The sequence below is a fragment of the Neocloeon triangulifer genome, unplaced genomic scaffold, assembly GCF_031216515.1.
Source record: "Neocloeon triangulifer isolate White Clay Creek 2 clone unplaced genomic scaffold, ASM3121651v1 ptg000014l, whole genome shotgun sequence".
Taxonomy (NCBI): domain Eukaryota; kingdom Metazoa; phylum Arthropoda; class Insecta; order Ephemeroptera; family Baetidae; genus Neocloeon; species Neocloeon triangulifer.
This window is the reverse complement of record NW_026775556.1, coordinates 15,099,266-15,111,794: the sequence shown is the minus strand read 5'-3', so window position 1 is coordinate 15,111,794 and position 12,529 is coordinate 15,099,266. Positions and strand designations below refer to the sequence as shown.

Below are 12,529 nucleotides of genomic sequence, written 5' to 3'. Positions count from 1 at the left end.
TACATATTCGATTTTAATCACCTCTGTTCTTGATATTGAGCAAATTCATAAATTTACTTTTTATAAACATTCGTGATTAAACAAATTCCAAAATCCAAACAAATAAGTGGCTAGGGTCGTCCGCTGCTTTATTGTGAGTTGATGGATATCTATTTCTGTTAGCTAGTTCTTTTTTTTTTGGCTGATCATCTTTCCCCATAAGGTTTTATGATGCGTGCCAGAGATGAGAGTGAGGGAGAAGCTCGGCTCTCACATTTGACGGGGAGAGCAAAAACAGCAAGCAAAGCAGGTCTGTCACCCCGCGAGCACTCCAAAATAAATTTAGCCCTGTTACTCCAGCCGCGATGTCTGCATGCGAGAACCAAAGAAAATAAACTCGCAGCCGCCGGCACCCGACTGTGATTAGAGTTTTAGCCGCGCGGCGTGTGCAGATTAACTCGACCCTCTCTGACGTCCGTCGCGAGTGAGGTTTATTTTTGCACGGAAGTCATTTCTTTTGAATTTTAATCAATTGTAGCCCGAGTTAGTTTAATGATAAGTTATTGTTTTCCCCCCTAAATTTACCGTTAATATGGTGAGAAAATTTGTTGTTTCGGAAAACTGATTTTTTTAAACCATAATTTTTTAAACTTAATTTCATAGAAAAGCCAATAAGCCGCGTTGGTTCGCATGCGTTAATCCTGGAATGACAGCTGCTCGTATTTCAAACAGGGGATGATTCTTATTCACTCACGACAGAAAAAAAACAGCCGGGCTTAGGTGCGTATTATGTTATACGCAGTTATAATATCGCCCTTGCACGGCCTCCTAATTCTCGCTCTCGTGCCGGTTCTGATGAATGAGACCATTAAAGCCCTCTGTGCATGTGGTGTCGTGAAAAGCTAATTTTTACACTTGGCCAGATATCAGCACATCGCGGGCAGCGATAATTTTACACCGCCCCCACCTCCACCCCTGAACTTTCGCTGGCCAGGAGGTCCCCTGTCCGCAGCAGCTGACTCATTCGCTCAATTTATGAGACAAATAAAAGTGTCACGCTTTCCTATGTGATAACACAAGAGAAAAATTATAAAGATCAGGTCAGGTAAATAAATTTTTGTAGACTAAATGTAAATTTTGATCAACACTGCAATTGAAAAGAGTTGTTCTCAACAATCCATAAAATTATAATCTATACCATTTGTAATTATGAAGAAATTAGTTATAGTGAATTTGGATGATGTATTTGCACAATGAAAATTTGTAATTTACCATTATTTTTCATTCTCTCTGAGAAATCCAAACCTACGAAATATTTAGGGATTTTTTATTCATATTATACCTGTCCTAAATATTTGCCAATGTCTTATAAATATTTGTTTTCTTAATTTAAAGTGGTAACAAGTATTGTTACGTAATGCATTCAAATTTTATTTAAGATAAAAAATAATATAAATAAAAAATAATTAAATAAATAAAAGATTTAAATAAATAATGACCAAAGTAAATTTATATCACAATTTGAAGTTGTTATTTAATTATCTTTTATAATTAAAATACTATTTATATAAAGTGAAGTATTTTAGATAAATCTAATTATTTAAGTATTATTTCAAGCGTTTATTGGCTTAAGATACATTGGACACAAACCATGGGAAGAGCCAGTTCATAGTCATATAGCATAATTAAAGATGGTGATCATTCAAGAATCGATCCTTGTTGGATTTAGATTTGAATTCAAATGAATGTAAGGGTGTTTTTTTCTTAATAATTATGAGTTGATGTATTCCAAGACATTTGAATTATCCTATATGATATCACTTAAGTTGCAAAGTTTATTGATATTATCGTTAGGTAATTACTGCCCAAATACATCATACATATAAATTCTAAAATTATCAGCAATCACTTTATAAGATCGCCACCAACGTGAAATCTATGCGTCTGTGGTTTTGGGTAAAAAAAACTCCGCAAAAGTATCAGGTGCACCAAGAGCGATGAAAGGGACCGAAAGGCCTAATTTCTCATGCCGAGGGTCCTATGTGGGGCTTTTACATGAGAGTTTCACAGAAACCGCTGCGGCGCGCATAGCTTCCTGTTGCAGGCCGAGACTAAACACACATAAAAATAATGTTGTATTCATGCTGCTGGGTCCACTTTGTCAAAGGGCATTTTATTATACGAGACAAGAGAGTGTACATGTGTGTGTGCGTCTTTCTCCTCTCTCGCTAATAATAAATAATATAAAAAGCAGCCCCTGACGACGACCCTTTGATCCGCGCGCTGGAGGAAAATCAAAAGAAAATAAAAGGGGACCACTCCCTCTGCTTATTATTACATCGCCTAACCCTTTGCTGGTCGTTTAAAAGGAGGAGAATTACAATAATAATGGTTGAAATCAGAGGACCACCGGAGAGAGAGAAAAGAATGAAATGAAAAGAAAAAGAAAGAAAAAAAAACACAAAGGAGGCAAAGTGTTGTGTGCTGCAAGCGCGTTGGACGGAAACCCTTTTTAGATTTGGTGCGCTATGGGAGCTACAAAATTATTCAGCACGACTTGTGCATCTAATTTAACGCATCAAAATACAAACTGAATGCACGCGCAGTGGAACTAACGCGGCGGCAAGTGCTTGCAACAGTCTCCATATTTGTGGCCAAAGTCAATGTCCACCCGTTTCAATTTTGGTTTACGGAATTCATAAACATACAGCGCTGCTATGCAATGCTCCTCAATCAAATAAATTTTTATGTTAAACCACTATTAAGTAAATGAATCACATAATATGATAATTATGTGCGATACAGATGAAAAAATTATAGATTTATTAAATATAATTAATTTTGCAGTATTGAGAATATAATTTTATGAAATTGATTTCCAGAATGCTGATTGACAATTTAATATTTTAATTGGATGTTTTATATCAGAAACACCTTCTGTAGATTTCAATATTTATTTTTTAAAGTTTTGCAAATAAAAAATCTTTTAAACAGAAGATTTTGTATTTTCTTTCTCAAGTTTATCATTACGTATTAAAAATTTATATAAAATGGCAAAAAAATTATAAATTTTATTTATGGTATTGGTAAAATCTTTTTAATAAAAAAAAATTATTTACAAATGCTATTTTTTATTTTATAAATATATTAACAAATTGCGATTTCTTGACTCATTAGTAAAGTATTCTATTTTCAGTTTTTGGTGTAATTTTAAAATTTTGATAAATATTTAATTTTATTTAACATTTTGTGTTTCTTGTAAATAACAAAAATGCTTACTCACTTGATAAAATTTAATATCAATCAATAATAATAAAGGCCGAGAGGATCACAGAGGTTGATGATTCCTTTTGATATGCCATCCACAATTCCGATGTGCACACATCCATCGGCAGCAATTCCGGGACTCAAACTGCTGCATGAGCGTATCATGCAGCTGTTCGTCCGATTTTATTTCCTCTGTATATCGAAGAGGGAGAGGCCAATGCTGTGCGTGGAAGTGAGTTGGAGTGATATGCGATATGGCACACTCCGCATCAGCTGCTATTATTTGTATGAAATACGGGCTCAAATTTAAATGCTTTATAAGAAAAAAGTATAATTGCTAATTCCAAATTATAAATTTATGTAGCTTAACTGTGGCCTAGTCTGAAATTTTATGAACTGTTATTCGAACCATTTGTTTTATTTTAAAAATATCTGAACGTCATATAATGTAAATAAGAGCGAAAGTCTATTAAAAAGAAAAATATTTACGCGTGTGAGGCATCAAATCACGTGGTCGTCCGACGTGTATTTTTTCACAACAGAGAGGTTATTTGTAGCGCTCGGCTGCAGTAAATTTAGCGCCGGACGCAAAATTTAAGCTACTTTGCCAGGAAGATAAATGTCTTATTCCCGCCAGATGTGTAAATTGGTTATTATTAGCCTTTTCATCGTACACACGGATGTATTGAAGCGATTAATAAGTAGCCCCTCCAGCAGTCTGTGCCAGGCCCCTAAATATATCTCGCAAATTGATTTAATTACACATAGACCCCGCCGGTGCGTTTTACGCATGAAGAATCACCATCAATTATATCGCATGAAAAAGGCTCTCGCACAAAGAGCAGCCGAGGGCAGCAATTATTTTCGCCAATAATGGCAGAATAAGCGACGCAGCACGCGTATAATGCACGCGGCGGTCTAATATAGCTCGCAGCTGCTCCACCGATTGTTAGTGTTTCGGCTGAAAAAGCAAAAGTGCACGTGCGTTTACGCAATTACTCAACCCCTTCGTTGCCTTCACTTTCTGTGGCAAAAAAAAAAAAATGAAAGCTGCAGAAATCTGATACCATTTACTATACTTGAAGTTGATGAAGTAAATAAATATTGACATTAAAAATAAAAATATGAACCATTCTATAAGGATGTGATTATTACACAGCCCAAAATCATAAGTAAAACAATAGCAAATTATGTAATAAAACCAAATACCAACCATGATATATTATAAAATAAGTTCATATTATGCCATTTTTTATTATTAATTATAGTGTTAAATTCTAGCTTCCTCTGAATTATTGATGTGTTTGCAGATCATTGAAATTTAATTTTTAATACGAAAAAATTAATTATTTAAACTTTCCAAAACTAATTTAAATTGAATAATTAATACTCATTAAACATATAATGCATTTTTCTTAAGTTAATCAAAAATTAAGCTCATCTGGCATTTCAAATTAAAATTTTGTGCTCGTAAAAGGTTGTAGATCTGCACCCGTCTTTTATTCACGTCAGCTGATTCACTTCCCGCCCCGCCGATTTCCTCTCTGTCCTCTTGGGTACAGGCAACGTGTGTGTTTATTTGGTCAAACTTCTCGCGTATAATATCCGTGCACGGCTTCTTTCGTCGGTGCATTAGCCCCCGGCTGCTATCAAAACGCAATGAACGGCGATACGTGCGCGCGGACACACCCATGCGTACCAAACTGCGTCACGTTTTAATTTGGCAAAAGGCACACCACTGGAACACAACAAACAACCAAACAAAACACACTGCCTGCTGTGTGCATTGTCTGCGACCAAACTCGCTTATCAAAAGGCACTAATCGTTTGATGATGCTAATTAAATTTAGGTATTTTTGCTATGCCCTTTCATACTCTTCATTAGGGACACAGTAATATAATAATGCGGAAGTTGATAAAATTTCTCTACTGTACGGATGATCTGGTTAGAAGGAAATCATTATTTAAAATTCTAAATTTTGAATTTTGAATGATAAATTTTACCAAAATTCCTCAATTTTCATAAGTCAACGTTTTGATAAATGATAATTAAGTTTTTATATTAAATGTAAACTATAATAATTTTCTTTGTAATTAAATAATTTTGCCGCAATCTATTTAATCAGAATTAGCTTGAGTGAATATCATAAAAACTAGCCACTCTTTTTTTGTTCATATTTATTTTACTTTTTTTTATCAGACTTTGACTATCATTAATTTTCAAAATCTGATATATCAACTCTGTATAAAAAGTACAATAATGATGTAAATGTTTTGATTTTTGCAACGATATTTTGCATATTTTACAAAAGAAAAACTTTCAATCTGGTTCACAGTTTGCACCTTACTTGCATATATCATCAGAATAAATTTTATGCCCACAGAAGCATAAAGAAATGCGCACAAAGGCCAAGGCCTGAAAATGGACCTGCAATGATATAATAATACTGCATTGTTCCTCGGTCGTGGCCTTGGAAGCTGGTCGACTCTTTTTCAGCAGATCCAGCAATGTCATCTCACGCTGCTGATCATTCTGCTGCACCAACAGGTAGAACCAGATACGCGGTGGCGTCTGCGGAATAACATACACGCACGCGAAATGGGAGTGCTCTCTTGGATATAAAAATTGTACAGCAAATAACTTGCTCTCTCTCTCTCGTCATATTTGTATCGCACGCAGCCTGTCTCATTGTGATGCAAATGGCCAAAAAGGCTCATTCTGATCGTTGGAGAACGCGCAAAGATTGATTGCAGAGCCAAATTTGGTATAATGTGATGGGTTAACATGTGACAAAAGGTAAATGGAAAGGGTTGAGCTACTTGAGCTGAATTTCCGCTGTCAATCCTGGCGCCTGCGACAGTCTGTTTGATTAATTTCAAAGCTCTCTATTATTTGTGAATTAAACGAAGCAATGAAATTTTGTATTTAATATCATTTATTAAATAATTTCTGACAATATTCTTAATTTAAGTGCATGATTGCTAAGCAAAATTTATGAGAGGCAAAAAGCTGATATTTTTTTTAAAATGATGAATAAATTTAATTGTTTTTTATTTTTAATTTTCTAATGAAAAAGATAAGTTAATTTCTGTTTCAAAACTAAATATTATTTATTTTATTTCATTATTTTTTTTGTAATTGGGTTTTGTATTAATGATATATTAACAAGAAAGTTAGAAGAATCTGCAGTAATTGTGCTGGAATCTCACAGTCATCCAAATTACTGGACCAGCTAGTTTTTTTTTTTTTTAATTCAGAATTCAGATCACGCGAGCCACGCAACTCGTCAAGTTTCAAAAGCGTCTCACGTCGCCCACAAAATTATCCCAATTATCGATGCGTCGCGTTCTTCCGCCGAAAAATCTGCAGAGCCACGAAAATCATGCATGGCAAAATTATCTGGCCGGAGGATCATAAAAGAGGCGGTTGAATTGCCGGTGATTAAGCACGGTCGGTGCCAGATCAAGGCCGCTCGGCTCGCAAAATATGTGCCGACTTGAAGCAAGTCGGTGAATTATAATAATATATGTTCATATTCAAGGATCAAGACTGACGCGAGAGCTAGACGCCATCGATCCATCAATTTTTCTTCAAAGAGATGCTGGGTGTGTGGTTAACTCTTTATGGCACCTATATGCCTCATTAGGAGTAATTTATGTAATTGCACCGGGCTGCTGATGGATGAACGTTTAGCCACGTAATGACAAGCAAACAAATGCGGTAATGGTAAAGGTTTCGCCACTGACGCATTAAAAAAAATCGGGTGCCCTTCAATTAAATTAAAAATTTTCCCATTCATTATTTTCGTTCCGCTTTTGTCAGATAAAAAAAAAGCATCAAGCTCAAATAATATTTTAAATTTATATACTTCAGAATATAAACAAATTTTAAATATAAATTTAAAGAAATTTAAATTATAAATAATTGTACCATCGATGTAGTAATTGTTTTTCTGTTTTGCTTTTCTCGCCATTAAATCCTACCAGGCGCCACTGCAATTTTTCCTCTGGAATGTTTAATCAGAGCTTAAGTGGCAAAAACAGCAGCGTGTGTCAATCCCAGCAGCTGCGAAGACGCTCCATTAAAATGACAAACACGGGCGCGCATTACTCCCAGAATGAAGGAGTGCCATGTGCACGCGTAACAATGGACCAGAGATAGGACAGTTTGAGTGTCATGTGTGTACCAACAGTAAAGAGATTTTATCTCCTATGTTGGCGCAAGAAAAAGAATCCGGCGGCAGCTAAAACCAACTTGATACTTTGTGCTTTGTCGTCTGCCTGCCACGAAATCGACCACGCAGAAAGCATAAGTGTACATCTAAGGCTGCACGTTTGGAAAAAAAATAATGAAGAAATTTCGCGGTCGACGCGGAATTTCCTCTTGGCTCTGGGTCGCTTTGGTACGGGCAAGTGGAGAGGCGCCGTACTTATGCAAACGACTCTCTCAGGTAAAATTTTGGTCGGGAGATGAGAGGCAAGAACAAGGGGGCTCGCATATTTTTTATTCATTCTCCGTCGGTGTTGCAAAAAAAAAAAAACTAGTTTGGGGCGCAGAGAGGTGTCACTTTTACTCATGCTGGCGCCGCTGCTTGCTTGTTTTAACAAAGGAGAAAAGGGCAGGTATTTCTGCATTTACATGACCTCGGGGGCGAGACGTGATTAATGCGGCCATCTACGTCCCTGCGGTTTCGGTTGCGGCTGACGTCGAGTTGACGACTGTAAAGCTCCTTACGCTTTGAAAGAAGTCTCTGGGGAATGGCGAGCAATGAAATTAGCAGTAGCTTAATGAGGGATTCTCTCATTTCAAATTCCTCTCTAGAAATAACTAATTAGAGAGTAAAGCACACTTTGCAAGGTAATTTATATTTTCACATGTGCTGAAAAGAAAATTAATAAGAAAGCTCAAACTTATCTTGCAAAAGACAACTTTGTTTTACCTATAAAATACAAGATTATTTGCATCAAAAATAATTATGGTTTAAAAAAAAATGAAGTTCATAGGAGAAAAATTAATTATTTAGGAGATTTGATTTAGTTTTTGTTATATTTCTATTGGTTCTTTAAATACTGAAAGCGTAATTTCAGCATTGTGAACAATATTTTTGTTTTCCAATATATAATTGTAATCTTTTTCAAGAAAAATACAAAAAAAAAAAATCATGCAAAAATTGCCAGTAAATTCCATTTTTTTCCATTGTTGACAGAAAACCTTCAAGCTAATGCATTTATCTCTCAGGTGACAAAATAAGCACGTTTTTTTCTCTTTCATGAAAAAGTTAACTTCTAAGAAAATGAGTAAGGAGAAAAGTTTTGCTACTCATGGAGAGGGCCTCCGAAAAGTTTGCAATTGTGTGTTGGACGTGCTGGCAATGAAATATATACCGCGCGTCGGCGCTAGACAATTGAAATAAAAGGCGCGGTGACACTTCATTTTCGCCATACAGAAGGAGCTAGTTTGCCGGTTGGTGGGTGATAGACTGGTCCTGCGAAAAGTAAATAAAACCGACACGGAACAAGACTAAGGAATGCGCGAGCCGCACACGCCGACTTTTTGTGGAAACACAAGAGACCGTGAAAATATAACGCCGTCGATCCGAGGTGTTTAAACTTTTTGACTAGCGTGTGGGCCTCGGGCGCGAAAGTGGTGCCCAACAGGCGATAAAGTAACGCCTCTGCAAACACATTGGAAACCGCAAGTTATGCAAATATACATAAAGTGGTGCGTTTTTTTCCTTGTTATTTTCTCATTTATTTGCACGCAATTATATTAGAACCCTGACACTTTTTGTTGTAGTTTCTACAGCTGTCTGGCATTTTGAACGAAATCATCAGAGTGGCGGCTTCTCTTTGCTCGCGTCTGACAGTGAGGCGGGAAGAAACAAAAGAAATGCAAACGATTTATCAAGATTGTCCGACGTAGATTGTAGAAAGGGGGAGTCACAATTAAATGGAGGATGAGAAACTGTTTTTCAAACTAGGCTGCAGAGATGCTATAAACAGAAGATGCAGCTTCAGATCGCATTTTACGACTTTTCTAAAAAAAAAGAACTCTTTACTCTCTGCGAGAGAAAACTATAGTGGTAAATAATTCATTTAAATATTTCCCTCTTTGTTTCTAAGCTGTAAAAATACCATTGGATATTAAAAGAATTTTAATTAGATATATATGTTTATTATATGTATAAGGGTTGTTCCAGACACGGACGATTAAAAATCAGCCTCGTCATCTTACACAGTAAGCATTTTTCAAGAGCTCTCCTTGTAAAACGATTCAATTCATGCTTCAATACTAATAATCGGTGCCACCCAAGTTCTTTAAGGCTTCGGAAGGAAATAGCATTTCCAGCTGGAAGGAAATTGCCTACTCCCGATTTTTGTGTTTGACCTCTTCAAACAAAAACATTTGAACCAACGTTGGATCAAGGATATAAGGAAAAGTCAAGCCAAAAAGCTTTTCCGCAAAAAGGTCAAACTAGGAGAAGCGGTCCAAAAACAGGTATAACATTTAAAACATTTTCTACCTAAATGTCATTTTGATAAATTTGTAAAAAGGTGGTGCAAGAGTGCTGAGTCAATTATATCCAATTGATTGTTCAATCAGCGCGGTTTGCAGGAGCGAGAGGAAGTGCATGCGGACAATGAGCACCGCCGGTGCAAGTCGAGATTTCTCTCAATCCACCTGATGAGAAATCGCGGGCATAAGGACAAGCGGAGGACTAGCTTGCGGTGTGCCTTCGTAACAAAGTGATTGTGCAGTTAAAGTGCATAATATATCAATGGACGCGAAAAGCGGTTGACATTAAACAAGATCTGGATAAACAAGGTTTCTATCTCTCTTTCTTTCAACTTGATATGTTATAATTGAGAATAAAGCGATTAAAACAGAAAATAGATAAAATATTTATATGATTGAATCCCTGTCCCTGAAAAGATTTAAAAAAATCAGCTATTAATATTTAGGCAAATATTTAAATAATATTTTTTGAAATTAATAATGCTGAATTTATTTTTAAATTTTAAATTTTTTTATCAAGATTCAATTATTGCTTCTGCAAATTGTAAAATACGCTCTTTTATTATTAATATTGAAATTTGATCTACTTTCTCGTTGCAGAGCATGTAATGCATGAAAAGAGTGCTGCACAGCTTAATGCGTTCAATCATTTTTCCCTCCGGTTATTGAGCAACGAAGCGCGTGTCATCCGATCCTGCCAGTTGCATAAATATTTATTAAATGAGATCCAGGATTGAGAGACGCCAAGTGGAGCCGATTACAAACTGCGTGCGTCCCTCGAAGGGCGGCCGGACGGACGGGCGACGCGTATGCTCAGCTGACTTATGAGATTATAATCAGCACGATTGTGCTAATTTCTCGTGATCATACCAGAGATGCATGAGTCCCTGGCACCAACAAAGAAACGCGAGCTAAGCTAAAGAGAATTATTTATCAGTGCTGGAACGAGATTAGTATCCCATTACAATTTATCTTCCATCATAAGCATTGCAAAGAAGCTAAATAAAAATATAGTATTTGATGTGTGCCAAGAGCAGAGTTAGAGCTATAGAGAATATATAAAAATGAACTTGTAGCTGTCAAGAGATAATGATAGGTTAAAACTTGAAAATTTGGGTGGTCATAGCCCAGGTAAAGTGGGAGTTAACCAAGTCAAAACAGCAGCTAGTACAAAAATTTCTCCCTGAGCTAAATAATTAATTAATATATGCAAAGAACTGAAATTCAATAAGACCAGTTGAGGTTTTTGAACAGGTTTTCAAACAGCATTTTCAACATCTTCTTATAAGAAGAGATTGTGGGAAATTATTTTAACGATCCTTTTTAAATTTCCATTTTATTAACGCTCCTGATTTTACCGATGAGCATTATGGCATTTAACTAAACTGATTAAATTTTTAGGTTTATTACAATTAATAAAAATAACATTTGAAATGAGCTCGTGTGTGTTATAAAATGTGAATAATTGAAAAAAAAATTTGCAGCAATTTAAGAAACTTTTTCCACACATTGAATAAGTCTTTTGATGTCTCCGTCTTCCTGTTTCATTATTTATTCCTCTTTTCTCTTTTCACTTCCACAGATGGTGCACCAAAAAAACAAGAATGTGGTTCAATAGTGGTATTTTGGGAGCAGAACGTGACCAAACATGAGCGGAACAGCATTTTCGCCGCCGGCCGCGCCAAGGACGTAAACATAATGCCAACAGGGAAATGAACTCTATTGATTGGCTGCACAATGCACAACCTTTCTTTTCTGATAGGCACGAACATCTGGACGACACACATCGGTTCCATGCAAACGTCCGAAAGGGACAGCTATGAGGCCCATGGCCCGTGTCAAATCGGCCAAGCTTACGAATCTGATCTGAGGGCATTGTGAGACATTGAGAATGATTGTGGAATTAGATTAAAACTAACGATATCGGATGTAAATTAATTGACAGATGCCAACAAGCCGCTGGACCGCACACGTGCATGTTGTTTTGATTAAATCTGCGGTGGCCGCAGCCATTTCAATTGCATCATCTCTTGCTTAAGTTTTTGCAAAAAAAGATGACAAATAAAAAATTTGGTATAAACATTATTTTATTCTTTGCAGGGGAGGATATTAATTTCATTAAATGATTCATTAGAAGTAAAAATTGAATCAAGTAAAAATCAATACATCTCTCTCGGCGTGTGTAATTTTTTTTATTATTATGTTAAAAGAAAAGGAGAACATTATTTTAATGGCTGATTTAATTAAAATTTCAAAACTTTTCTGCGGAGTTAAAAAATATATAGATTTTTGTTTTCATTACTTTGAATGATTTATTTAATTATCATCTCACTGTTTTAACGAAATTAAGATCGATTTGATGAAGTATTAAATTAAACAAATGAAGATCCAATGGAATTTGTTCTCATTTACCGTTAGGAAAGGAGCTGTGCTTGCAAATTGTTGAATTATCTATAGTCTATAGTATATAATGCGCTAAGGAAATAAGATGAAGCCAATCAAGTTCTTTCTCTGCTTCTTTCAATGTAAATGTCAATTACATAATATATAATGCTGAATTGAATTAGTGATTAAAAGAAGTTATGAAATATTTTAACACGCGAACCTCTCAACTGGAGCATCATGCAGTTTTTAGATTTTGATAATTTCTCGATTCATTTCTATTTACGTTTTAATTTTGCATGATTTAATGGAGCGGAAAGAAAAAGGAAAAAATAATAAACGTACTGCTTAAATATTTGTCAACAAATTCCACTTCTCTAAATT

At 35.7% G+C, this 12,529-nt stretch overlaps 1 protein-coding gene across 2 annotated transcripts in view; it reads right to left on the bottom strand.

The window, feature by feature from the left end:
• LOC132200670 (disheveled-associated activator of morphogenesis 1) overlaps positions 1–12,529 on the bottom strand; it is a 54,898-nt gene that overhangs the window by 34,826 nt on the left and 7,543 nt on the right. The window contains exon 1 of one of the 2 annotated variants that reach the window (XM_059626320.1): positions 3,263–3,363. The exons of the other annotated variant lie outside the window; for it this stretch is intronic. The gene's annotated coding sequence lies outside the window, so the exon portion shown is untranslated. Of the gene's footprint in view, positions 1–3,262; positions 3,364–12,529 lie in introns of those variants that run through there. 2 annotated transcript variants of the gene reach the window in all.